The 5,250-nt window shown below is 39.9% G+C and overlaps 1 non-coding gene across 1 annotated transcript; it reads right to left on the bottom strand.

The window, feature by feature from the left end:
- Positions 1-4,217: 4,217 nt before the first annotated feature.
- trnaq-uug lies at positions 4,218-4,289 on the bottom strand. Its single transcript has one exon. It is a non-coding gene; the product is annotated as a tRNA-Gln (tRNA).
- Between the last annotated feature and the right edge of the window lie 961 nt (positions 4,290-5,250).

The raw sequence follows: 5,250 nt of genomic DNA, 5'->3' as shown, positions 1-5,250 counted from the left end.
AGATAGCAGGCACCACCTTAATGACCAGGTTATAACCTGCACGAGGGCAGGTCCTTGAAGAAGGCCAAGTCGATTCTGGCTGACCACAGTCACCCCGTTTTTTCAGGTCACGCTGCTTCCTAGATAGAGGACAAACGGATGCAAGAACTACTTTGTTCCTGCTGTCATTAACCTTTTAAATACCCTCACGAGTGTATTAAGTATTTATTGTGTTTTTGTAATAAAATGGTTTACCACTTTGTAATGTTGCCATTCCTTTTCACAACACTTAAAAGACTTTATGGGACTCAAGACACCAAGTGATGAAACATTTCAGGAGTCATTTTGTCCCATTCTTCCTGCAAACAAGTCTTAAGGTGTGCAACAGTACGGGGTCTCCGATGTCCCATTTTGCATTTCAAAATGCGCCAAATATTCTCTATTGGGGACAAGTCTGGTCTGCATGCAGGCCACCCCCAGCCTCTTCTTCCGCAGCCATGCCTTTGTAATGTGTGCAGAATGTGGTTTTGCATTGTCTTGTTGAAATATACATGGATGTCTCTGGAAAATATGTCATCTTGAATGCACCATATGCTGCTCCAAAATCTCTATGTACCCTTCAGCATTAATGGCCATCACAGAAGTGTAGGTTACCTTTAACAAGTGCACTGACACAACCCCATACCAGGACAGACCCTGGCTTTTGGACTTGTTGCTGGTAACAGTCTGGATGGTCCTTTTCATCTTTGGTCTGGAGTACACAGCGTCCATTTCTTCCAAAAAAGACCTGAAATACTGACTCGTCTGACCACAGTACACGTTTCCACTGTGCTATGGTCCATCCCAGATGCCTTCCAGTCCAGAGAAGTCAACAGCGCTTCTGGATAGGTAAACATAAGGCTTTCTTTTGACACAGTAAAGTTTTAACTGGCATTTGTGGATGTAACTACGTATTGTAGTGCTTGACTAAGGTTTGCCAAAGTAATCCTGAGCCCATGTGGTTCTATTGCTTCTAGATAAATGACGGTTATTGATGCAGTGTCGTCTGAGGGATCAGAGAGCACGGTTAGTCAGCTTAGGCTTGCGCCCTTGTCCTTTACACACTGAAATTCCTCCAGATTCCTTGAATCTTTTAATTATGTTATGCACCGTCGAGGATGAAATATCCAAATCCAGTCCTATCCTTCTTTGAGGAACACTATATTTAAACATTTCAGTAATTTTGTCTCAGTTGACAAACTGGCGATCCTGGCCCATCTTTGCTCTTAAAGGACTGGGCCTTTCCTGGATGCTGCTTTTGTACCAAGTCATGATTACAATCACCTGTTGACATCACCAACTTTTTTGGAATGTGTTGCAGGCCTGAATTTTACAAATAAAATGAAGTTGACCAGACAAAACATAAAATATATTATGTTAATACTGTCTGCAATGAAATACAAGTAAAATTAAATTCAGAAATCACTGCTGTCTCTTTTTTCCATACCGTCCCAACTTTTTCTGAGTTGGGGTTGTAAATTCAAAGCTTATGAGGTTTGTACAAATACCTTTGTCCAAATAATATTTTTGTTTGTAGGTTAGTTTTTACCTTTTACTTTGTAGATGAGTTTTAACATTTTATATTTTTATAGATAAGATGGAACTTTTCATGGTTTGTAGATCTGTTTAACTTTTTTATAGTTTTATAGATAAGATCTAACTCTTTACTTTGTAGTTAGGATTTAACTTTTTATAGTTTGTAGATGCGTTTTATGTTGGGGGGTTAAGATAAGATTATTTAGTATTATAATATATATAATGTATAATATAAATATTGTTTAGTTTGTAGATCACTTTTCTTTTAGTTTGTAAATGTGTTTAACTTTTTTATGTTTCATAGATAAGATTGAACTTTTTACTGTTAAATTAAATGGTTTAATCACATCCAAATATGAACAATAGGAAACAGTGGGAACACTGTCAATGGTTTAATATTAGGGAGCAGTGGAGCCTTTTAATTTATTCATAGAATAGAATACAGTTCAACGCAATTGTCATAACAACCGAAAAATTCCACATGCAACATTTTAGTCACTTAGGACAAGATATTCACCATCCCCTTGTACGTTGAAGGTCTTCTGCACAATTTAAGTTACCAACTACGAGTAGATGTTATTGAAATAACTTCAGTTGTGCACCTTAGCGTCATCAATTGTTCTGGGTTTGTAAAAAATGATACCAGCCGAACTTGAGGGTAGACTGAGGCTAAAGGTAAATCTGACTGGCGACTGGCTTGTATGGCAATAGTATGAAAGCATGGCCCACTGAGTAGACCAGACTGTGACCTAGACACAAACCTCCTCTTCCCTGTGGAACGTGCCCCACAATGTCAGCGTGCTCAAGTGCTGCTTTTGCTTGTTAGTTGCTTCTTTTGGTTTCCATTTCCGTCCTGTTTTCAAAGATGGTCTAACAGCACGTATAGATTTGTCTCGGGACTCTGAGAGGGTTATCGCCAGACTTTTCTTGGTGCATTTCAAGTTCTCTACAAGATTTGAGATAGGCAGCTTGAGAATGCCGTGTCCATACAGGCCGATGTTGGTTAAACATCTTTGGACTCCAAACCACTTTCTCACGTAGGAGTTGATCATTCTCTCCATATTCTCAACTCTTGTGAGGGGATCGTCGACTAAGTGGCCACATCAGTCAGGGTAACAGGCCAAACTTGGGGCACCAGACCTTTAGCTTTGCCAGGAAGCACGGACTGCTCGATTTTCTTAAGGCCACTGCTGACATCCTGCTTCAGTTGCTGGACCTGCTCGCAGTCTTCAAGGTTTTCATCATAGCATTAGCTAGTACTCCAGCTCTGCGGCAAGCTATTGGTATTGTTTGCCTCACACATGTCACTCTCATTAATTTCCACAAGAAGCGTAGAACATCAGGACCAGTCTTGTATACCCTGTACGGGACACCGTTCGGGCCTGGGGCTGATGACATTCTTGCCCGCCTCACTGTGTTCTCCACTTCTTTTCATTTCGGAGGGCTCAAATCCATTTGGTGTTCTGCCTGTTCAATGGGTGGGATATCAGATGGAATAGCTATCGGATCATGTCTCTTTGGATCAGAGTGTGTTCTCTCTAGGTGCTCCTCTATGTCCTGTTTCAAGGTCCTCAGGGTTCCTCCCTTCTTTGTGGTGAAGAAAGATTTCACGAACTTGAAGGGGTCTTGAAAGAAACGAGTTCTTCCCTCAACAGTAAGTATGAGTGCTGGACAGTACTGTGTGTGGGTCAGTTTTCCTTATAAACCTTTAATCATACTGATATACAGTGAACATTCAGACTGGAGGGTGTCCAGTGAGAGCCTGGGTGAGAGACGATGTTTTTAATGTGCACAAAAATGAAAAAAAACAAACAAAAAAAAAAAATGAACACAACCTCTGCAACAACACAACAAACAAAGGCATTTAAATGTGGACTCTTAAACATGAGATCACTATCATCCAAGGCTATTTTAGTAAATGAACTAGTCTGAGATCACAAAATTGATTTGTTGTCCCTCACTGAGACCTGGCTAAATCCTGATGAATATGTCAGCCTAAATGAATCTACTCCCCCCCAGTCATATAAATACACACATTCCCGAGACTTTGGCCGGGGAGGTGGAGTTGCTGCTATTTTTAACTCCTGTCTATCGATTAATCCTAAACCTAAACTAAGCTACAACTCATTTGAAAGTCTTGTTCTTAGTCTTCCACAACCATCCAAAAAATACCAACAGCCATATCATCATATTTGCTGTAGTTTACCGTGCTCCTGGGGCTTATTCTGAATTTTTAACTGAATTTATCAAGCCTAGTCCTCAAAACAGATAAAGATAACTTTTAGAAATAAAATCAACCATCTCCTGCCCTCAGTTTGCACTAATACCCTAACAAGAACAGAAATCTTAGGAACAGCTGAGAAGCTTACCAATTATTTAGACAGCTTCTCTCTGATCACCCTTGATCAGCTGACCAAAATAATCTCATGTTCTAAACCCACAACTTGTATTTTAGATCCATTTTTTTTCTCCACAGGATCCTCTAAGAACAGTGATGTCATGTTTCAAAGTAATTGATTGGTTAGTGGGCGGTGCTTTTATACCGGTTGATCTCTCATCTCCAATTAGGTTAGCCGTTCATTATAAATTACCATGTGAGGCCCGAATTTAACCTGAATGTGCCCTGATTATAGCAAATTTCATGAGAAACATAAACTAATCTGAGGTTCCACCGAGACTTGAACTCGGATCACTGGATTCAAAGTCCAGAGTGCTGACCATTACACCATGGAACCACAACGTACAGCTACCAAATCATTACCGCCACTCTGATTGATGCAGATTCACATTATAGACCAGGTATCCTTTAACCGTGCTGCTGCATGTCCTCCCTCCCTCTAATCTATTTATTTATGTTCATCAGATAATACTGTAAATGAATTTAAGGACATAATTATTTTTGCTCCACAGCCAAGTGTAGTACTACAGGAAAGTTATCAATTCATGTCTAGAATCTGAAATTGGTGGAAAAAGTAATAGAATACCAAGTGTAGTGATGACGAATCAGATTTGCTGGATTCTATTGGTTGGAGAATTCAACAGACTTGTTACTCAAAACAATCTAAGAGCTGAAGTTGGAGCGCAGGAAATTTGTTCAAGTAACATAATGTCTGAGTACAAGCCAACAGTTCCAGAACATGAAGAGAAAAATGTATGCTCAAGCTGGAGCATTTGAGTGCAAGTGCAGGGATTTGAGTGAAAGCATAACAAATCTGGACATCAAATCATTAAGTCCTGCTATCAAACACAAGAGCACACTCTTGTATAAAGAGAGTAAAACACCCGACAACATTGGTGTTGTTGACATGTGTAGTGGTTCCATGGTGTAATGGTCAGCACTCTGGACTCTGAATACAACGATCCAAGTTCAAATCTCGGTGGGACCTGATTTTGAGGAGACCAACAGTTGTCCAGTCCATCAGCACTTGATGACTCTGTTCAGGAAAGACGTGACATATTACCCATTGATAGATGACCTTTGATTGACTTCAGTGATGTGTCTTGTGTTGTGATTGAAATGGCCAGGCCTTTGAATGCAACAAACAACAACAAGTCTTTGGGCCAACTGTTTTCATAAGTTGGGCTTCTACAGAATTGAAATGATAGAAATATGTTAGCATACTACAAAATAACTTAAATACAGCAAGTGCTTTACCAGCTGATCTACGAAAGAAGCTGAAAGTAAAACATCTTAGA

The sequence above is a fragment of the Hippoglossus stenolepis genome, chromosome 6 (genome assembly GCF_022539355.2).
Source record: "Hippoglossus stenolepis isolate QCI-W04-F060 chromosome 6, HSTE1.2, whole genome shotgun sequence".
Taxonomy (NCBI): domain Eukaryota; kingdom Metazoa; phylum Chordata; class Actinopteri; order Pleuronectiformes; family Pleuronectidae; genus Hippoglossus; species Hippoglossus stenolepis.
This window is presented reverse-complemented; position numbering and strand designations above follow the sequence as displayed.